This window comes from Falco naumanni, chromosome 10 (assembly GCF_017639655.2).
Source record: "Falco naumanni isolate bFalNau1 chromosome 10, bFalNau1.pat, whole genome shotgun sequence".
Classification (NCBI taxonomy): domain Eukaryota; kingdom Metazoa; phylum Chordata; class Aves; order Falconiformes; family Falconidae; genus Falco; species Falco naumanni.
The window spans coordinates 29,162,029-29,185,400 of NC_054063.1; the positions used below are offsets into that span (position 1 = coordinate 29,162,029).

General features: G+C 39.1%; 1 long non-coding RNA gene across 1 annotated transcript; it reads left to right on the forward strand.

Annotated features, from left to right (window-relative positions):
* The first annotated feature begins 2,095 nt into the window (after window positions 1–2,095).
* LOC121095012 lies at window positions 2,096–21,597 on the forward strand. The gene is made up of 3 exons (XR_005829979.1): window positions 2,096–2,222; window positions 20,255–20,337; window positions 21,499–21,597. It is a non-coding gene; the product is annotated as an uncharacterized LOC121095012 (long non-coding RNA).
* The last annotated feature ends 1,775 nt before the right edge of the window (window positions 21,598–23,372 follow it).

Sequence of the window (23,372 nt, forward strand, 5' to 3'; positions counted from 1 at the left end):
TGGTGATGTGAAGGAATCAATCAGACAAAAGCAGATTATTAGAGTGTCTGAGAGAGATCAAACATTGCTGGCATCTTCACCCACACACGGTTGATTTACAGGCGAGCTGATAAAGTGCTGCAGCTCACTGTCAGAAGTACATGACAGCTCCTCTAGCTCTATGGATAAATTATTGCTGAAGCCCATGATAACATTTCTCCACCTAGCAACCAAACATAACAGGATGTGGCTTTTAGTACTCGGAGCCAGAATGATACAAAGAGAAAACACAGAAACTCTTCAAGCAGCGAGGTAGCGCACGAGGAAAGACAGACATGAATAGATTTTCACGCACACCGTGTGTGTATCTATACGGGCTCTGCCAGCATAAAATTGACTTGGTGGTAGGGCCACGCGTCTGAAAATGCACATGCTAAAATGCATGTAACCGGTGCAGGCAGTGCGTGCAGCAGCGGGATGGCGGTGATGGTAATCACACCAGTGTGTACGTATGCAAACGGTGACTCGGGGCTACGGGAAGAGTCCCGTGTGCGGGTGTTTGCGACTGTACAGCTCGCCTATATACCTAAGGCGACAGTGCATGAGCGGCTAGGAACATGTATGGAAAACATTAGGTGTTTCCTTTTGCTTGGAAAAGTGCCAGTGATATGAAACCAGCCAATGAGCCAGACTTTAAATAACCCTATCTGGCTTTAAAAAAAGGCAAATCAAAATAATCCAATCATTTGGAAGACAGTGCAAAAGAAAGGTGCAATTCAATTCAGATATTCTCTTTATTTTTATGCGGTGTCTTATAAAATAGTAAGTAATATAATCTGCTAAATATTGCATCATGGTTTAGACATTGGGACTGCTCTCAAAAATTAAGTTGGGTTAATTAGAGCATGTACTATGTGCCTATAAAAGACTAAATCAGGCTCTGTCTCAGGAGCCAGACGTGAGTGCTTTTCAAAAACTGAGAATGTGACCCTGACAACTTAAAATCTAAAGTATATTGAAAGTACTCACAGGTTAGAGGTTCTGCTGCCTCAGATGCCTTTAACAAATTTTCTTGCTTTGAAATACACTTCCTTATTTAAAAATTATTTTTTCTCTTTGTTGCTTTATCAGAAGTCAACCCACAGAAGAGTAGGGAAATGAATATGGAAATAACTGTATGAAAGAAATTACGAAACCTGTTTATCTGCAGTGTTCTGCCAAATGAACAATCAGAAAATGTGGGGGGGGGTTTCTCCCTGTGGCTTTTTCAGTTACAAGAATTTAGAAAAGGTGAGAGGTAAGTGAGAAATTCTGAGTTGTAAAAATGTAAGCTGATGATATCTCTTAAGTAAATCTTCTTCATATTATTTGTTAGTTTGTCATATTAAGGATTCGGTATTGCTTATATTAAGGACGCAGTACTGTTTATTTGCAAACTGAGATCTAAGACCAGTTCGCATTTGTACGTTTCAATTGTTTCTTTAGTCACTGCTGTGATTGAATGTAGTCCCAGCAAGCAAGCTCACAAGCTGGCTTAATTAACCATTTGCACTTGTTAATACCTGCACAACTGCATTATCTGCATGCACCATTATGAAAGTACAGACCTGACCAGAATGTTTTCCTTATTAATAAGCATGTTCCTGGCTGGATTACTTGAAGCACATCTTATTTTTTCTGCCTATTGGAGGTTGAGTGCAAGGATGGAATCTGTGATTGTTCATGATATTTTTAAATCTCCATCTAATTTTGCCGTACACTTTGCAGACTTACAGGCACATTACAGGTTGCTTTCCGTTGGACCTCATGGGGAGGATTTAACAGCGCAACTCTTGTAACAGCCAACAGAAATTGCATGGCTTAATCCTTGCATGCTGCATTGAAAAATTACCCATAAATATTTCACCATTATGTTTTATTATTACAGTCAAATTTGTTTTATGTACTTATTATTTAAGGGATAATAGGGCAGGTGTCCCATTTTATGAGGCAATAATCTGGTTCACGTTGGCTCCATAGTTTATCCCTACCAGTGAGCTGCATTATCGCCAAGGGACGTGGGGAGCTTGTCTTATTATAGTAATAATAATAATACTTTATATTTCTACAGCACCTTTCCTCTAGAATGATCCTAAAGCATTTTACAAATCCTGTTTGATTTTCGGCAACTGGGGTCATCTCAAGATCATTTCAACGATGCCAGTTCTGGAGTCAAGATAGAAGCCGGACTTTAGACCATCCAGGTATCTTCTCTTGAACCGCTGAAAATGTTTGCTGTTTATAAGTCTCTTAGTCAGATAGCTGGGTGCAGGGGATGAGGCTCTAAATATTGATGGTGATGGGTCTCCTTGGCTGTGGGACCACAGGTTCACATACTTGGGAAGTGGAATGTGATGCCCTTCAGTTCAGATGTCTTGTAAACATCTCTTTGCAAGGTACATCAGAAAGAGCTCCCTGGGGAGGGGCTGAGGGCCGCACAGCAGGCATGCAGACAGCCCTCACGGTTATCAGAAGGTTTGCTTGAAACCAGATCAAAGGGGAGCAATTCCCACCCCTTCATTAGGTAATGTTCCTCTTTGAGATGATTTAGGTTATGTATCCTCAGTACAGCCACGATGATAGTTAATGTTAGTGCCCTTTTGGTAGACACAGGTGCTTTCTATTTTCTTCCAGGCAGCTTAGATGTGCACCGGTTTGGGTTTGCATTAGTATATTGGCTACATTCGAGTGTATGTAGCGTATGAGCTATATTCAGGCTTGGCCTAGGCTGCTGTTATTTTTCCTGAATACCAGCGACTGGGTAGAAAATTGAAGTTGCCTTACAGCCAGAAGTGTCGACGTGTGCCCACTCCCAGCTCCCTTTTACGAGCCTGTGCCACACGGGGTCTCGGTGAGTCTCTGAATCACGTTATCTCACGTATACGCCGTGGGTGCCCAGCCCTCCAGCCAACACCGTGTGCTGCAGTGGCCAAGGTATTGCATCACTCAGTGTTTTTCAAGCCCCTGGATGACTTCAGAGCTTGTGACTCCAGCGTTTCCTCTCGGTTACAGCCTGCCCTAGGGAAAAGAGTTGCCAAATTGAGATTACACTTGCCTTTTAGTAAAAGTAAAAAATGGATTTGCCTACAAATCTTACAAGGTTTTGGGGTTTTCTGCTGCTTCTCTCTTTTACATTTTTTCTTCCTTTTGTTCTGTTTCTTCAGCTGTGAATCCAGAAAGGCAAAAAACGTGTATGTCTTGCTGTAATATGAGTATCTAATAATTTCCAGTAATAGAAGTGGTTTATTTCTACTTGAAAGTTGAAGCCAACTCTGATGAAGTTATATATTCTTTGATTAAATAAGATATATAAGGCTGTTTGCTCTATTAACATCCCACAGTCACAAGGGCATTAGCTACTCAGAGGCGGCGTTACTCATTCCTCCCTTATCCAAAATCCCAGGCTGACCTAACTTTCCCAATTAATGTCTCACTAAAGTTGCCAGATTTCCACTTTAAGTTAGAATTCTACAATTTTAATTTTCCCCACAGAAAAAAAAAAAAAAAAAAAAGTATTTTAAAAAAATTTCCAGAGTTTTGCTTACTTGTGTCTTGCATGATTCAGCATTCTCAGAATATACTACTTTATTTAGTGCTGGAGGAAGAAAGGATCAGTTTCTGCCATCTTCACAGAGAATTAGTTGACCAACCAGATTTTTAAGATATTAGTGTCTAACTGTACCAGCAGTTGCTTGAAAGGATTTTTATTAGCCCTTACCTGCATTTTTGAATACCTAAACACCTCAAAATGTTTCCTTTCATTATACTTCAGCATTGTGGCTAAAGGATAATGCTTTCATTAGATCTATCATCCATTCACAAAATATAGCTGTGTGCGACATTTACATCAGTAAAACAAATCACACTGTGCCTCAACTTTCCCCCATTAGTAACTGAATGGATGTCTTGCCTCACCCAGGCAACAGGATATGTCAAAAGTTCATTGGATTTACGGATAACAAATCACTAGCTATCTTTCAGGCATTGTACAAATTATCAAACATTATTTTATGTCACTGAGTGAGTTGACTGGGCCATGATTCAGGCATGTGCTGAAGCACCTTGTTGACTTCAGCATCTAAATATCTAAAATGAGTATTTACAATGAGAGAGACAGAGATGCTTTCCTTCTTCCCTGGACCAACGTGTAGGAGATTTGCTCCTAATCTCATACCTCAAAAAGTATCAAAGCTTGTCCAGGAGCTTGGAAGTTCAGCACCTAGTATTTTGAATAGCTGGATCTCTTTTAATTTTCTTTTCATTTATTTGGGGTGGGGGTTTGCTTGCTTATTACAAAATTTTGGGTTTTCATAACTTCAAGAAAGTTGATAGTGCAAGAAAGAAAAAGTTGCATATATCTCATTACATTAAAATGTTAACATTTCTAATATTTCCTAACACCACCTTTATAAACTAAACAGTGGAATGAAAAGATCTATGACAAAAGTGGAGCCTAGAGACATTTAATGTGAATGCATTTCTGGGTAGCTCAGGATTTGTTTTGGAAATGTATAGAAGATTATAGAAAATTGGTTCAATTATGTCCTCAATTACAATGTGTAAAGTCATTGTACCCTGCAACTGATGGCAGAATTGGGACCAAACAATGTATATTGAGAAATATCATGTAGTTTTTCTATTGATTTCATATTTTCTGGTTGTGTATTGTGTTCTATGTTACTGTTTGTTATTTATGTGAGACAGTTATCCTTTGTTATCCAATTGTTATTTTTTTAAATAATAACCTGGATAGAGCCTGGATGGCATGCCTTATGAAGACCCCCATTACAGTGCTTTATCGACTGGTGAAGGTCCCATTCCTAAAGGAAACAATGGTGTGTTTTCCACATCATGTCCAAGTCCAGGTGTTCAAACTCTGTTGAAACCACTGCCGCACAGAAACAGGAGGGTTATTAAAGTAACTGAGCTTTAAAACAGCCACAGTGCAGGCAGCGATGTCCAAGCACTCCTTGCAGAACCCTTCCCCCACTGATGCTGTCCCTTAGCCTCCTCGCCTGGAGCAGCCACCTCCGAGTAAGCCGGTCTTTTTAGTCTCCAGAAACCATTCCAATCCAGCTGCTAACGAAGGTGCCAGTAATCGTTTTGCTGGGTTTGTAGGATGGTTTTCTGCTTTGTCAGACACCACTGAGCAACCATGATTAATACTCATGGACATTTTGGCTGTGTTAGGAGACAAGCTACGATGAAGGGTGATAGGCGCTTGACAAACACTGAGGGTTTCGTCACTGATTATATCCTGGGACTCTGAGCACTCCCAGCAGTTGGGACTTTTTTCTAATTCAATACCTGTGGCTACAGCCAACCAATCCCCCACAAACAAAGCATGCTAGAACATGAATAAAATACGAAACAAATACTGGAGTTTGTATTTGCAAAGAACGTTATGAGTATAAATCATGACTTACAAAGCTAAAGGAAGGTACCAGAACAGTTAACAAATGTTGCTTGTCTACTGTGTTGATTGGCTCTAACAATACATGGATCCGTGGTTTTCAGTCAGGCTTGCATGATTTAGCTGATCATATTTAACAAAATCTGCCAAGATCTTCTTGTACCCCATAAATGAGCTCCCAAAATGTATAGCGTATAATTGCCTCCTGTTTTTTTTAAATGAAAGCCTCAGCAGCTGGGAGATTCTACAGTTCTCTGAGTATTCAGACAATTGAAAAGCGATAAAAAAGAATCCTTTTCTGTGGCATCAGGGGTTTTTTTGAGGCTGTGGATATTAGGACTTAGATGTGTGATGCTTGTGTGATCAGCAATACAATTCTATATTCATGAGAAAGTAAAATATGAAGTATAGTGTAAAGTAGCTGTTGCATTCGTGCTTTATCTTGAAACAGTAATTGAATAGCTGCTAAGTGCTGAATCCTGAAGGGGGAAAAAAAAACCTGTATGGTTCTTTGGCATTCTTTTATGCTACAAGAGTTCATCCATCCATCCTAATTTATGAAATGCCTTCATATTTTGGTCTTCCAAAATTCAACCAAATATGTTTCAGATGCAATGTCTTTATTATCTTGTGCTTTATCAGAGGAGAGGATGAGGGCACTGAATTTCCATGAATTCTCATTGTTGTTATCTCTGAATATGCAGCCCAGACAAAGAACCCTTTGAATGTAAAGTAAGAGAAGTGCTAATGCTCAGCTATAGCTTGATGCTGAACTCTTACAAGCATGAAAATCCGTCTCACATTTCAGTGCATGCAGCATCTCTGGCTGCTAATATACAATCAAAGAAGGCGCGGTGAAGCCTTAGCACCATGGAAAGTTTTTAGTAGTCTGTTGAAGGTGCCATTCATCACATTATTGAGTGCATCTGTGATCTGATCGGCTTCCTCGACTCCCATTAAAATGGAAAATAAGGGCTTCATAGGTTCAGTACCTTTTAGGTCACCAGCAGCTTGCAAAACCTGTATCTCCTAAAGGTGCCTGACCTCTATTGGAGGGGACACTGCTTGGGCTAATTTGTCCGTGACAAATTTATTGGCTATTTTTTTCTTGGTACTTGAGCTCCTTCAGCAGCAGCTCAGATGTTGCTCCATTATACTGCTCTCCTGGATGCAGACAAAACTAAAACGTGGTGCTTTGCCGCCTGGACCTCTATCCCAACACATGTTTGTTGCCTGCAGTATTTCACAGGAAATGTAAACAGCCTGCCTCCGCTTGGAGTTCAGCAATAGCCAAGTTCCTGGCAAAAATATTGGCAGAAAACAAAAGCTCCCTGTAGTTACAGAAGGTCTCACAGAGCTGAGGTTAGATCCACGGCCTTCCAAACTGCTGAAGGCTGGGAGAATTGCGGAATTTGGCTCAGCTGGGCTGCCTCCTTCCTGCACCAAAATTTCAACGCGAACATGAAATGAAAATTTCTTTCTTCAAACATACTTAATTGCTTTCAAGTTTTGGCACTTCTGTTACTATTGGATTTCCAGGGCGTCCCATGGTAATGATTAGAACTAAGCAAATACCTCAAAATATTTTCCATGAAAACTCCCTTGAATAAAACATTGAATAGCCTTCAGCTGTGTTCGCACCCCTTTCATATTTGCTTTCTCTGAATATTCCAGTGACTGATTTATGGGCAGAAATGTTAACTGAAACAGCAATTTTTAAGGGAATGTTGCATAACATTTATGGAAAGTAGGTTTTAAATATGGATATAGTAACTAAATGCAGTCTAATTGGAGCAAAAATAATACCAGCTGATTTGGGTCCACTCAGTCTAAGTAACCCATCTCAGTATCCCAAACTGCAGAGGCCACTAAGAAAAGGAGTCTCTGTCCACCATAAAGACCAAATCTTAGGGACAGATACAAACAAAACTTAGGAAGTACTTAATAAGTTTTGAAAAAGTGCCTGACGAGCAGCGTACGTGTCCAGCTCCTGTTGACAAAATACCTTCATAAATCTGGCGATAACTCAAAGCAAATGTTGGATATTGAATACATTTGAAAAATGTGAAAGTAGTTAAAAGTTAATTGTGAATAAGAGAAGAGACTGAACTCATTGACTTAGTTGTTTACTATGAGTAAGTTGATTGGCCTTATAAATGATACAGGATTCTTGGCTGCTTCTTGAAGATGTCATTGTCAAAGAGCAAATATTTGCATATTGCTCTTCAACATCATTAGTTTTGTTTTGGAAGGTGAGTCATTAAGACCTACATTTTAAAAAGTGTACAAATATTGCATGTCTAATTTGCATCAGTGACTAATATGTGCATAAATCAGATGAGATCACACAAAGATGACCAATCATGGCATCCTTGGATGTGCAAGGATGCATATAGGCAACTCACATTATCAGCTATGTTTAAAAAAAAAAAAAAAAAGAAAAAAAGAAAAGCTGGACACAGTTTTAAACTATGGTCTTAAAACTCTCAATTTTTGCATATGAAGCTCTTATCCATTCTGTAGCATGTTCCAGGGAGAGATAGCTTTGCTGGTACAGGGAACCTTAGACAGATCCACATTATTCCCCTATGAGTGCAAAAATATCTTTATGCAATATCTGAAAAAACTCATTTAAATGCTCTGTGAATACAGCCCTTCCCAAAGGCCAAGATGTATTCATGTATTTTGAATGATCTTCAGCTAGAAAACTGTGCAGCTAATGCACCCATCTCACCATGTAAAAGATTTAAAAAAAAAACCTAAACCAAAACAAAAAAAAAAAAACCTGAAAAAGCCAGCCTACAGCCCCTAACCTAAATTCATGTTTTTAAATAAAGATGGTCTGAGTATGTTCTTATTACCCAATTCCAACAACAGCTAAGGTTTGTTCTTTAAAAATGAAGAGCCAGAGTATTTTCTTAGTGACACTTACACTACATTGTACCTTTTTCACTTTCCTGGTAAAATCTCTTTAAAATAGCAGAATCAAACAGCAACTTCAAGGATGGAGAGTGCTTTGTTTCCTTTTTCTATGAGAATGAATGGAAAGATTTCAAAGGATAGCAATTATGAGCAGGTATTAGAGGTGCTTTACCCAAGAAGCAGTGAAGTTCAAATTCAAACTAGATATCAGGTTATTAAAGATACTCTAATGGCTACCGTATCTTAGGTAGAATGCATAAGTGAACAACACACCTTAGTTTCCCCTTCTTACCCTAAAAATAACTTGTTCACCCTACTACCATCACGTGCTAAATTAAGTCATGTCTTTTATTAATAAAAGTCAGCTATTTTCTGAGCTTCTTAAACTTTCTGAAATTTTCTTACCGCAAACACTGTTCATTTAATTTCTTATCCTGAGACTGATAACAGGGTTTCTATAAAAATGAACATTCATGATCAAAGAGCAACTCTGTATCATAAACAAATTACAACTGGGCATGCTTTGAAATAGCTTAACCTAATTAAGCTCAAACACTTTCACAAAAGCTTAAAAAAATGGGTGTAATTGGAGCTCCATTCAGGTTCAGCTGACTTAATATTTTTAGTTTGATTGGCTTTTTTTTTTTTTTTTTTCTTTTAGAGCTTTGCATAAACAAAACATTTTGACAGTGTTGCCTTCCTGGGAAAAATGGTGGTGGTGCTGAAAATTCAGATTTCCAAATGAAATGCAGTTCTAATTGCTCATTTTTACAGTCCTTGTAATTCACATGAAACGTGCATGCCAAACGCAGATGTAATTAGAACATGACTATTTCACAACCATGTACCACTCGTGTGCATACCAGTAAAGGTAAGTGAGCCGGTGCCCATCACGTGCTGGAATGCCGGTAACTGTGTGCGCATCTGAAATGCAACTGCGTGTGTTTTTCTTACAAAACCATTTCCAAGGTAAGGGTTTGGTTTGGAGGACTAAAATGGAAATCCCTGTGGCGTCATCTGATGTTGTGTGTCAAGTGTGTTCCAGAGCGGTACACATTACTCCAGCCACAGGGTGCTTGCATCATTTTCAGTGCAAGTCGTTGGCTCCTTATGGAAAATGAACATTTAGGCTGAGATTAGCAGACACTGAGAGTTTGGGATCTCACTCTCTACCTCCATTTTAAAAGTGTTACGTGAAACTTTTCTCTAGTATTTGTAGATTATAAACCACCAAGTTACGAGGATTGATTATCCCTTAAATCTGATTCTAGAGTCATTTACAATATCATTACACCTGAACCCTTTACTTACTCAAGGCAGTGGTTTTCAAGGTACAGATACACCTGTGGATGATAAAACGGCACAGAAAAAAATCTCTTTATTTAAACATCAGTTATCTTAAAAATAGAATGAATAAATCTTCTGTAATCTATGTAGAATTGTGTATTTCCCTCATCACCATAAAACCGGAATGCTTTCTAGCACAGCTTTAGGTATCATGATTATTATCTGTTATGTGTTATCTGACCTTTTCTTCTGTAGTGAATGATTTCCTACTTTTTATAAGCTTTTAATTTTATTGATTTTTAATTTCATAATGAAAAGATTTTGCTGTTTGCCTAGCTGTAGAATTTCCATACGGAGATAGTGAATCTCTGCATGCTCGTGGCTTTTTTATATTTGTTCTGCACTTCAAATATCAAAATACAAGCCGTGATAGCTGTGTGGATAAATGTCTGTGTGACTAACTCTACTACAATGTATACCTATCGGAATATTTGTGGGAAAAGAGTTTCAAATTAATTCTTACCTACTCCTAGTATTCCTGCATAACTGTTAACATTAAATTTTGTTCTTTGCATATCCGTGCTTGTAAAGGTGATGACTACTGAAGGCCTTAATTGAAATTAATTTATATATATATTTCAACAAATATTTGTGCTCTGCAATACACATTTTTTTCAGTATTTATCATTTCTTTTCCATGCCATGAGAAGAAAATTTTCAGTAAAATTTATTTTAATAATTGGAAAGTGTTAGAAGCGCTAAGCCAAATTACCTGTAATTATATAACCTTCTGATTCTGACTGTGTTTAACAGATTAAATGTTCTGTCTTTACAACTTTCAAGGTTAAGTGCTCATAATGGGACATGCTGGTGAGTAGGTCATATAATCCCCAGCAAGTGGTACTCAGCAAACCAAATGGAAGACAGTTATTAAAATCTGTAACATACAACTTTAATCTAGCACTCAAATTATAAGGGAGCCACTTGGAAAGAGCTAAAGGCTATTTGCAGGTTCAATATATTCACTTTGCTCTCAACAGTGATCAAAGTTTAGAACTTCACGTGTCTTGGACTGGTCTAACAGCTAATTTGGAGGAGCTGCAAAAAATACTGTTATATCCCCAAGCTACAGCGGTTTCATAATTGGAGTCTTATACCTGTGAATGAGCGAAGAGCTGCCTGCATTGCAGCGCTCTCCGCAGGTTTACATCACTGCATTTGTGAGGGTTAAAAGTCAGTGAAATGAATCTGAATACCAAGGCAAATTATACTCGCAATTTCTACGTAAAGTTTTCTATCGGAAGTAGTTCTTTTTAAATTGGTGAATATTACTTTAAAAATGCAAGATGGAGAGTCTTTTCTGCAGGGATATTTCAGTCACTGCCAAGCCCTCCCAATAAGTTCATGCCTGCCTTTGTTCCATATATTATTAATTTTTTAGCTTGAATTTTCTTGAGTTTACTGATATCTTTTCCTAATCTATCCTGAAAGCCATGCGAAGTCTATAAAGATAGGTCTGAAACCTACTTAGCCTTGGGGTGACACATTAAAAAAGAGGGTGGCTTTCTTTTTTTCCAGAAAGGCCACCTTTGCATGTGTAACTATTACACTGAAACAATTGTGGTGAAAGCCCTCTATCAAAACAACCACACCACCTCTGCATTGCTGTTTTTCCTCTGTCAGTCCTTGAAATGACCTTGGTTTAATTACCTGCATCTCAATGAGTGAATCTACATAGAAAGTGAAGGTTAATTAATGAAGGATCGTGTCTTACTTTAAACCCATCAGGCAGTGGCTGACAAGCAAGTCTGGTCCATGCAGTATTATCCTATATCTCATTAGAAGTGGTCAGATTGATGTGCTAGCTCTGGTCTAGAAAAAGGAACAGGACAGTTTGTTAATGAAGAGATGTGATGGTACTCTCGCAAAAATTCGAAAGCCTGTGTAGGGGTCCATTATCACCAACGTTGTTGAACTTCGGCTTTTTCCACTAGCTTTTTAATTTCAAGAGAGTTTAATTTACTCCTTTTGAACTTAGCAGGCTTCAAAGTTTTCCACCCAAAAGTTGCTGCAGTTCTCAATCTGGCTAAAATTGGCAGAGCAATTTGATGCTCTCTCCTATATTTGTGTAGCTGTTACAAAACCCACTCAGTTTGCATCATTTTAAATCTGGTGGCTACAAGAATTCATACTCTTGACCTGTACTGGTAGATCCCTGAGGGAATCCTCGCCCAGGAGTGCATCGCTATGTTTTAAAGCTCAATGCCACCCTGTTGCCATTCCTCGTGGTGTCCAGCAAGCCATCCACAGACACGGCTGAACCAGCCTTCCCACTAGGACGTGCCTCCTCATACACTCAAGAAAGCTATTTTACAGCTCTACAAAGGAGAAAAGTAATGAAGCAAACTGAGGAGGGTCTTACTGTCATGCTGTCAACCCTACAGGTAAATCAGTGATTAAATAACGGCTACCTTCAGCTAAAGCACACCGAGCAATGTGCCACAGGACCAGACCTCCTAATCTACTCCTGCCCTTGCCTCCTGCAAACCACACATCCTTACTGTGACAGCTTCAACTTTGCTCGTTAGAGGTTTTAGCGGTTTACTCCAGAAAAAAAAAATAAAAAAGCTTATTATGGAGATGACAATGAGGTGAAACTTGGAGTTGTGCCAAGACTTGAACACCAACATTCTTACTGTGGAGCAGTCTGTGGGTGTAAAATACCCACAAAGAGCACTGAAGGCCAAAGCAAAAATCCAGAAAATAAGAACTAGAGTAAGATGGTTCCTTAAAACAGCTGAAACCAGCGATCAGAAGTTTTACTGAGAGCCCTAAAAGCCCTCTTAAGTTATACCCATAGAGACAGACATACACTGGACATAAATCTTTTATTTCCAGTCACTCATGGTGTCAGAATAAAGTAGCACGTTCACAATTTTAGAAAAACACTTGCAGTTTATTTCAAGGACCACGGTGAAGAACATATTATTAAGGCAATAAACATGAGTATCGCTTGGTATGATGAGGTAATCTGGTCCTATGTCACGTGGAACTCTTCAAAACACAAAGTGAGGCTCAGTTTACACAGAAAGACTTTTAATAGACATTTGCAGACAGATGGATTACGCCTGCAGTGTTTAATTGCACTCTTAGCACACTGGATTGCAAAGATCACACCAGAACCTGTCCCAGCATAGGACCTTGCCTTCCAAAGGTGATACCCCCCCGGAATAAAGAGTGGGAAGATTTCTGGGCACTGTAACCAGATCAAAGGGATCCAGCCTCACCTATGAAACCATCTTTGGGCTTTTGGGGGTTCAAAGCACTGATGCTTTGAGGTCAGAATGTACTTTCCTTTTTTAAATTACCCCTCTTTGCCTTTTTTTTTTTTTTTTTTTTTTTTTTTTTTTCTTGGGAGTCAGGCTGGATTCATAACCACCTGCAGCGCAGACACTAGGCAAATGTCTGCCAGTTTTCACATCACGGGCAAGTTTTCCAAATACAAAAGTGGCCAAAGAGGCAAACACTTGTTTTGCTGGCGAGCACAGAACGTATCAATACCAGAGGTGTGTTTGTTTCCATGCTTGGGCTATATTTGATCTTGCAAACGTTACAGGGTTTGGCTGCCCTGCACTTTGTGAGGAAAACATTGTTTCTTTGCTTTAGGTTATGATATGCTCTTCAGCATCTTGCACTTCCTCCACCTTTTCTTAACATCTTCCCTTCTCCATCTTAACCACTGATTAAGAAATAATAACAAAACAAGTCTAAAAATTTTGATCTTGCTTCATAATGATTTTTGAACTTTTACATAAATAAGGGTGGGACTGAGCTTAGAGGTAAAACTTTTCTTTAATACACTATATAAAACAATTTTTTCATAAAGATTTAAATGGTAAATTGTTCCCGCCTTATCTTAGTGGAAAATGTTTTGTGTGATCATGCTCTTGTCTGTCCTATAAAATGTGACTTTTCTATAGGCAGAAATATTAAGAATTATTTGTGGTTTGGGCATGTGCCAGAATTTAACTCATCACACTTGTATGTTTTCAAGTACCAGGAAAAAAAAAAGATATAAAAATGATATTAAAAGTTTTCTGTAACTGTGAAACAGAGCTCATTTACCTTTGTAATTTTCTATTAATTTACTACTAGGATTCATTTTGCATTTAATTCAGTCCTCTAATGGCTTAAAACTGTGTCTTTGCTCTTTACACATTTGTGGTCTCAGTTGTGTCAAGCTTTTTCATCTACTTTATGTTCATTTATTTTAACTTTTAGTGGTCTTCTAGCCAATTCTTTATCCTTTTTATTACAAGAGCATGAAATTTTATAATGCCCTAGAGCTTTGTTAGTCAGCTGCTACAAGGTTCTTAACCTTAGTTAATTTATTCTTTCACTTTTGACTTTCAGATATGGAGCATGCTTTAATATTTTGGTTTTGAATATGAAAGCAACTTTTATTAAGTAGGTTTATTGCATTAATAGATCCTTATTTCATTTTTACAGTAGTTTTTAGGTATCCTGCTAGCCACAGAATGTATGATTTTACATAATGATTTATAATTTTTGTAAGATAATTTAAACTTTACTATACTAAAATATTGCTAATATAACAGTCATAACATTGTTAGGTAATTTTGCTAAAGAATCACTGTAAACAAGCATAAGAATGTTCTTTTTCATTGTAAAACCTGATTTTTTTTGGTTTCTTATTACATTAACAAATCCTAAGCAATGGCAATTTGCTCATGTACAGAAAAGTAAAGGGGAAACCACTAAAATTATCACTTGCCTTAATTTTACATGATTATTCCAAACACATCTTGTATCACCATCAAGTGACGTAATGCTGGCTGCTCTTGCAATTTGGGTAGTCCCACAGGAATTCATTAAATCCCTACAGCCATGTTATTATCCAAGGGTTTCACATTTTTATCTTTCAGAAGTAATTATTAGCATTCCCAGCCAGAGAGCAAAGCTTGGAAATCTAAATGCTTCTCTCCAACTTGAAAAGGCTAATGAAAAACAAAATATTACCGGGGGGGGGGGGGGGGGGGGCAATCCAGTTAATTTCTATTTTTAATTCCCCCTATTCTAAAGCTTCTCTTCAAATTCTGTTTTGCTTTGGCTAACGTTATACTTGGAATGGGACCACTACATAAACATTCAAGAAACATAAGAAATAGCAAACTCAGAAAGAGGTTTTCTGAATTTGTTTGGGACCTATATCTGGTTCTACTTCAAAATCCACTGAAATGAAAGCAAAGACTTAATTTTGTTGGAAACTTTCATAGTCTCTGACGAAATGGCCATCTTAGAAAGATTTTGCTGTGAAATTCAACCTGCTTCAATCCAAGGAGTATAACCTGCTTCTTTTCACTTAGATAAGGCATAAATTTTTCACATAATGTTTTTTTACCATTAAAAATCACCAAACTACTGTGCCCTTTAGTTTGTAATGTCTTACATCTCTGTTGGTCTTCCACTCTTTTGACATTAAAATATTGTTATTTAGCTCATTTAAATCATCATACTGGCGCTCACAGCAGTGTGTCGCTTTTAAAGATGCTTTAGGACACAAATACAGATGGTGCCCTGGCCAGGGAAAGGTGGTGCCCCCCATCAGAGATGGGCTGGGACACCAGTGAGGGCCACCCAAAGGTCTGCACGAGCCCCGTGCACCATCGTTATCCCACAGCCACTCAGCTGTACGTGACGGTCCCTCAGCCTGTGCAGCTCCCACCAGTGGTTTGCCGAACAGCAGAGAATAAAAGTGTTATTAAGGAAAAATTAGATACCAGCTTAACTGAGTTAACCAGATTAACATGATCAGATTCTTCAGTCTCATTGAAGAAGCATGTTTTGAAGAGAAAGGCTTGAAGGAGAAGAGGCTGGAGGTGTATGAAAGCTGCAGCTCAAATGGTGCTGTTATATATCCAGCTCTAAATGTCATGGCCTAACCCCAAACGTTATTATGAACACAATATTGACGTTATAACTAAGATTATTTGCCTTCTGAGTCTTCAGAGTGTGCACAGTTCACATTGCCAAACCCTTGCTTTTATGGAGAGCTACAAAGCAATATCCTACTTCTGTTCTTAAATGAAAGATGTTCTCTGAGAATACCTTGGCTTCAGCAACCCAGGCCCAGAAGCGTTCCTTGATAACACCATGGCACAAAGGCAGTTCTGCGCTGAATGGAGAAGATGCAAAAGTTAATATCTGGAAAAAAGACCAAAGTCCTGAGCAGACAGATGACTAAACTTGAGCAGCTGGAGAACAGGTAGCAAAAGAAAGATAAGGAAGAAGGAGCTAAGCCAAGTTGAACCATCTTCAAAGTAAGAATAAGAGGAGGCAGTCCTACCCACTGCTGGTATGGAGGTGAGTGAACATGAACAAGAAGAAATCTGAACACTTGCTGGAGTAAAATAAATGTTCAGGTGAAGGCTAGGAAGCGATTGCCAAGGAGTCCTCAGTGTCAGAGTTCAGGCAGGCATCTTTGCTGAAGTGTTTGGATAAAGTACATTCCAATCCTTTTGAATAAGGATGGTAGAAGTCATCACAGGAGAACAGAACAACTGAAAAAAATTCCCATGGGATTTCAGGAGCACTGAAGGTACACAGTACTCCCGAGGTCAGCAGCTCCCACTGCACCTCCCTCGTAAGCAGCCTTGTTCATGCTGCCTCCTCCTCCAAGGGCAGAGGGATATGGCAGAGCTGGGGCAGAGCCAGAGCCTCTCCAGGAGGCAGGCGAGGGGTCCCGGGGCTGTGCCTGGGAGCGCAGGGCAGCCCCCGCGCCCGGCTGCCCCGTCGCACGCCTGCCCTTGAACCCGCCTGGGCTCCAGGTCTCCGTGTGGAAACAACAGGCGAAGACCCAACCCGGAGGGAGGCAAGAGAAGCGAGTTGCTTGAAACAGGAAAATGAAGCAGGCTTTGAAGCAGGGGGCTGTTCGGTGTTGGGCTTTTTTAGTTTGCTTTTGAGGCAGGACATAGCAAGAGATCAAAATACCAAAGTTGAGCACCACTGTCTTGGCAAGCGTACAAATATCCCACCCCAAACGTTTGCACAGGAGGGACTGTTAGCGTTGCAGAGGGCATCGCCGCCACTCGGCTTGCTTTCTGCTTTAAAGCAAAAGAGCCAATCCAAAGGTGGGACCACTAGAAAATTAATAGCAAAGGAAAAAAGAGCTCTTATGAAATGCACTGGCTAGACTTACAATAACCATAGGTGTCTGCAGTGCCACAATTTTATACATTTTGACTTACGTGAACCTCCATTAATCTGTAATTTTAATAAAAATGCATCTTCATTTCAGAACAGGTAAGAGGGCTTGCTATAATTCTCATTCTCAGTGTGGTATAGTTGCTATTCCACCTACCTTATTTACTTGTGTGTAAGTATCAAACTAACTCAAATACACTGGAGTTTTGTTTCTGTTCTACAGGGAGCTAACACTTAACGTGATTTTATATACATATATATATATACGAACACTTCTTTGTCAGGTAGAAGCTTTTAGTCATTCTGACATGAGGCTTTCATACAGCAAAAATATTACTAATACTATTTTGCCTCTAAAGTGCATTTGTTATCAATATGCACTTAAACTAGTGATCAAGAGTTGGTGGGAAAGACACCTGCTCTGCATTTCTTATCTTTTTAATACCTTAGGGATACATCACTTAATAATTTAGTGCTAAACCATTTAGCATTTTAGCCCATCATCTCTTACATTACACATAGGATTTCAGTAATGTCTGGTAAAATTATGTGTTAGCTGCCTTATGTGTGTGTAAAACTTAATAAGTCTTCTTCCCCCCCTCAAGTTTAATAACTGATTTCTTACATTTATGGATGTGAAATTTTATTGCTCATGGATATAGTTTGAACCTAAATCTTCATATCTTATAAATTGATTTTTAGTTTCCTTTTTGACCTTATGAATTTCAATCAGACATTGACCTCTTGTTGCTCATGAATCTGACTGATTTAATGCCATATAACAATAATACTGTAGAAAAGCATTATCATAAGAGCCCACAGGGTTTGCTGAAACCCATAACTAGATTTTGGAGGCCTCTAGCAATAATAATTCTTGACCCAAGACTATTCTCTAATGTCTTCATGCTTTACTGTTCTGGACTGGCTAGTCCTTGTTTTAGTACATTCAAGGAAAGTGGTGGAGACTCCCAGGAGGACATGAGCTAAAACTGTATGGAGAAGATAATGCTGAATATACTCCAGTAACATGAAGCTTATAAAAGACCAATTCTGCCTGGGATTTGCCACATTTTGAAGTGAGAGGGAAAGACTATTTAAAAGGAATCCTTTGTAACAAAAAATAGTATTTACTTAGTGGTTAAGATTTAAAAAAAAAAAAAAAAATTAATACTAATTGTCTTTACTGGAATGTATTGTTATTCTTCAATCTATCATTATGGCTGCAGCCTAAATAGAGGACTTGAATGATTACTGCTTTGTTTGCTTGGCTGTGCTAATTTAATTTAATTTAATTTAATTGCTTATATGCTTTGGTTTACTGAATAACTGGGTGTTGATGTTCATTATTCCTTATTAAGAAAGAATCTTAAAGTGAAAACAAAAGTATGAAGGACATGGGACTCTGGCATTAATTTATGAATGCTGCATGTGACTGTATTTGGGCATGAATGTTTACTGTATGACTATATTTACTGCATAGGTACATATATATGTATATGGGAGTTTCATGTATTGACTGATTGCTAGGAAATAAGTAGGGAGTCAACACACCAAAAAAAATCAGATAAAAGTACCTCTGGTAAACAGGGCAGGGGGTTAGGAAGCAACGCATGAGCTATGAGCTGTGAAACACTCCTTCCAGACTCCAGCCAAAATTATACAGGTGTTTCAGCATGACAGGGGTCAAACAGATCAAAAGGGCTATACTCTGTTAAAAACTCCTTCTGTTCTGAGGCGATGGTCAGTTTATCAGGGATTTATTTATGAGGAGCAAACTGACACAGTCGCTGTCTTGGAGGGCTAAAGGATACAAGGTCTTAAGTACCCAGCATCATGTAAAACTTCGGTGAGAGAGATATCACATTAATCCTTTTCGCCTATGCTTTGTTATATCCCTGCTTTTAATGGGAAAGTTGCCACAAAGAAAGGCAGAACTCGCAGTCTAACATGAGAGTCCGCATTGCTCGTCATTGTGGTTGTAGGCTTGGATCCAGAATATGTGTGACCTATGAAAGCCTAAAACTTCCCGATCGCTTTACGGTGATCTGTGAAGCAAAACCCAAACCATGGTTCCTGCAGGACGTGTGCTGACCTGGTCACATCTATATTCTTTTATGCTATACTACAATCAAACACATACACACAGAGGTGCTCTTGCATTACATCCAGCAACTATTATTTCATGTTGCAAGATAGTCCTGTACTTCTCATTAAGGATATCATGTCCTTGATGCTTTGTATTTAAAAATTAATTAAAAGTGAAGACCTCGTTACAGCAGTCCGAAAACACGCTGGCACAGAGCCACATCCATTCGTCTTTCCCTAGAGAACTATTCTTTGCATAATGATGGCACTGGACATTACTGGCATATCTTCTCTGGTTCACACAACAACTATCAGACCGACTTCCTGAGGCTTCCCATGCAGACAGAAAGGTTAAAACTCACATTCCCACAGTCCAACTGAAGTTGCTTAGGGCTTTCTCCAGACATCACTTTTCTTGTATGATGGAGAGCATAAGATGAGGGCTTGCAGTAGTTTTGAAGAAAGGATGCCAAGTGTTGCTTAAGGACCAAAAGTTAGCCTAGACGTAATCCAGTGATGAAATCAGATTTCACAGGACCTTTTTCGCAACAGCACAGTACTGCTTCCTGATACACTGGGTAGTAAGCTTTTAAAGTGAGAAGTTTGTGTCTGGTGTATTAATGTTCAAGGCTTTCCAATTTAAACATAGAATACAATAGGTGAGTAGTCCAAAATATAAATATATGAGCGGAGCAGTATGGTATTACTACAGACTCTGAAGACTCAAAACCATGCCAAGCCATTCTGTTCTCTTATAAACTATCTAAATTATTTATTGACATGTAAAGTTAACAATTTTCTGTGTTAACTCCAGCTTGTGTTATATCTGATATGAATGAGGCTCTTCGGACCTTGCATTTTTATCTAATTTTCTCAATGTTGGCAATAGTGTTGCTCTTTCAATAACTGATCTTATTTACCTGCTGCTAAAAACACTTGTCATGTTGAATTACATACCCTGCACAGATATTGTTGCAATTAGCAATTATAAAATATCACAACAGAAGCGTACAAATGTTTTGAATCCAAATTTTTAACTCTATTTAATCATGTCCTAATTTGCTTAAGCATGTGCCAATGAGTTCTGTTCATTTGTACATACTGTTTATTGATCTGTGTGTGCAGATGTAGTAATTGAACGTAAATTTGGAGCAATGCGATGAGCATAATCCAAAATTCCATCCATGTCCTCATGCCCAGTGTTTCTGATTGACTGGTTGACTGCCATCCAGCCAGTCAGAAACACTGGGCCCACCAGCTTGGTGGAATTAAACGCATCTGAACTCCGTCCATGTCTTTTCTCAGTTAGAAAAATGTTACTGGCGATCGTTTTTTTGAGGATGCTGAGTTCATGAATCATTTCCCTTCCACAACCAAGTATCTCCAAGGTAAGATTCAACCAATTTTTTGGATACAAATTCACTTCCCTTCTCTTACCACACCTCTGCTAGCAATTCCAGGTGCGATAGATGTCCCCTAGCCCATGGCCAAAAAGCACCTTTGACACCATCTAATTGTCTTCTGGATGTAGCCAGAATAAATTAAATTTGCATTTAAACCAGTGTAGGGATAGATGGTTTCCAGGAGGCCTCCTGAACTCACTGGAGTGTGTAGCTTCTCTGCCGGTGTAGCTGCATGTGGGTCACACAGCAGCAGCGTCCGAGCATCCCGCTGTGTTGGTGGGAGCTGGGGAGCTGGGCAGGTTGGACTCTGTGGGCAGGGCTGGTCTGAGTGAGGCAGGGCACAGGCTTGAGGGAATTGGCATGTTTGAATGGTGGTCCAAATCGTAAGGATTTTTTTTTTTTTCCTCTTGTATATGTAGCACACATAGAAAGTACACACAGGGGCATATCCTTTTTTAAGACATAAAAAGGAAAGTAAAAGAAAAAATAATAATAATAAAAAAAAAAAGAAATAAAAAGACTATAGACAGAGGAGAAAGACCAGGAACATTTATTGCTGCTGTTCCCATCCAGTGTCTTGATCCAATACTAAACAGTCAGTTACTGGGGATCAACAGCTATTTCTTCTTTTCTGGTTCTCCAGCAACTAGAATCTATTTTGATTTCTTGGTGTCCTTTCTAGTTAGGCTGTATTACTCATAACTGCAGCGCAGTGGTAGCTGCCAATACAAATTTAGTCTTTTCTGTTTATTCTGTACTGTCCTGTCAAAGCAGATAAGTCTGCTTTGCATTAAAGCTCAAAAACTTAATTGTGGGAAAATGATGAGTCACTCCAGCTAAGGTAAACCAATGTCTGTGTCAGGGGACGTTCTTTTGATGTACAAAGCAACGAAATGACATGAGGGCCATGAGCCAAAATTACTAACTCTCACACAAAGGTGTCATTTACATTTCCCTGGGACAATGAGGCTTTTTGAACCAAAGAGAAGATTGATTTGGGGTCAAGCTAGGAAAAAAAGAGAATAAAACAGGAAAAGGGAATCTTCAGGCTCTATTAGCAATTCAAGCCATCTACTTGTGAACATCTAATGAAATCCTTTGAAGAGATTGCTCAGGATAGTTATTTTCCTTTCTCATCCCTCCAAGGTGTGGAGAGTAGCCATGAAATGTTATGAGGGACCACCTCTCGGAACCAGAAACGCCACCAAGTTGAGAGGAGCAGGGTCAGTCTGCAGCTTTGACAAGGTTTGTCAGAATTGCTCTGAAATCATCTTGGAAGGCCTTTTATTTCTTCTTTCCAGGATGAAGGTGTGGCAACCTGTAGCTGATGTTACGTATTTTCTGGCGGCGTTCTCCACTGCAGAGCTGTGTCTCTAAATCCAGTTCACCTCAAGAGAGTTACACTAGCCTGAGTACTACGGGTAATGTACCTTAAAAACCAGAGAACCTGGCCTTCTACATGTCTGCTAGTGCCGTCTAAAGGAAGGGCAACTTGAACAACCCAACCGAGCTGTCCCTTGGTGCTACCTCAGGCATATTTTGACTCTTTCCCAGGTTGAATGTGGCCTTCACCGGTCCCTCCCAGGCTACTGGAACTGCAGCTGTGAAGATCTGGGTTGCTCTGAGGGCCTGTATCAAACACGTGTATCTGAGTTTCATTCGCCTTCCTCGGCATTCTAGTCTGTTGAAGTAGACCTTCTCAAGGACAGATGTAGCGAGTCACATGAAGACTAAATTAAGTATCTGCAGGATGTCCTTGTGATGTGATACATTTTCAGCAGTACAAACAGCAGAAACTGAATAGAAATGCATAAGGAAATCCCATGAAGGATTGATAGAAATGAATTCAAAACCTTTTTTTAGCATAATTTGGAGAAGTCGTAACAGAGTCCACAGTTTACAAGTGAAAAGCAATAAGTGAGAAGTATATAACTAATAAAACAGCTCTCAATTAATTTACATTTTCTACTACATCTTTATGGTGAAACTCAGCTGTGTGTTAATGGTCCTCAGAAGAATCTAGACAACACTGATGCTCTACTTATACTTCTTATTAAGGGTAAAATTCACCCTATTGAAGAGGACAAGCTTAAGATCTATGCACCCACTTAGTACCACTTATCCCAATTTTCACTTAACAAGGGCATAAGTAGTGTATACGTCTGGATTGTCCTTCTGCACTAAAGTGAATTTTCTCTCTAGTAAATTAGATTGGTCTGATGTGTGCTTAAAAGGAAGAAAATCTTTGCTTTCATTAGGAGTTGTTCTGGGAAATTGCTGCTTGACCTATAACTTAAACAAAAATTTTCAGTTCTTCAAAACTGCTTTGACACTCATACATGGTATATTTACATGATTTACCATTTGATCAAACAGCAAAGTTGAAGTAATGGAGCCCATCAATCAGGAAGGGGAATATGGTCTTTGAGGGAGCTGCTTGTTCCCTTGCTATTCAGATCCTTCCTGTGGATGGATTTTTTAATACGCATTTATTTTGATGTTTGAGTAAAATTGGTATAGAGTGGGTTGAGTAGCATCATAAGACCATAAGCATATCCCTCGGCAGAAAACACAGAATGGTGGAATGTCGTTATATATTTAACTTACATATAAGTGAGATAAACATAAACAGGATAATTTTGCAAGCCTAGAAGTCATGACAAAGTTTACTTCAATGGAAGGTCTTGTGTGCACGCGGACCTGGGCCTATTTTTCTGTGCTCAGTTTGTTACTGATGATAGGTTAGACCCACCTGCACGTGCATCGATCTTGTTGCATGCACAAGTGCTGCGGTTGTACAAATATATACTCACCCGCTCCCAGATGCAACTATACAGAGCCCTCTAGCTTTGCACTGTAAAACAGGCAGCTAGTTGTGCACGTACACATTAGGGCACGCAGAATACCTTCCTCTGGCCTCAAACACATGTTTTTATTTGCAGGAACACAGGCTCTGCAAGATATTCCAGTCGCACTTAATGAACTCCTTAATGAACTGATGGGCCTGTTTCTTATCTCAC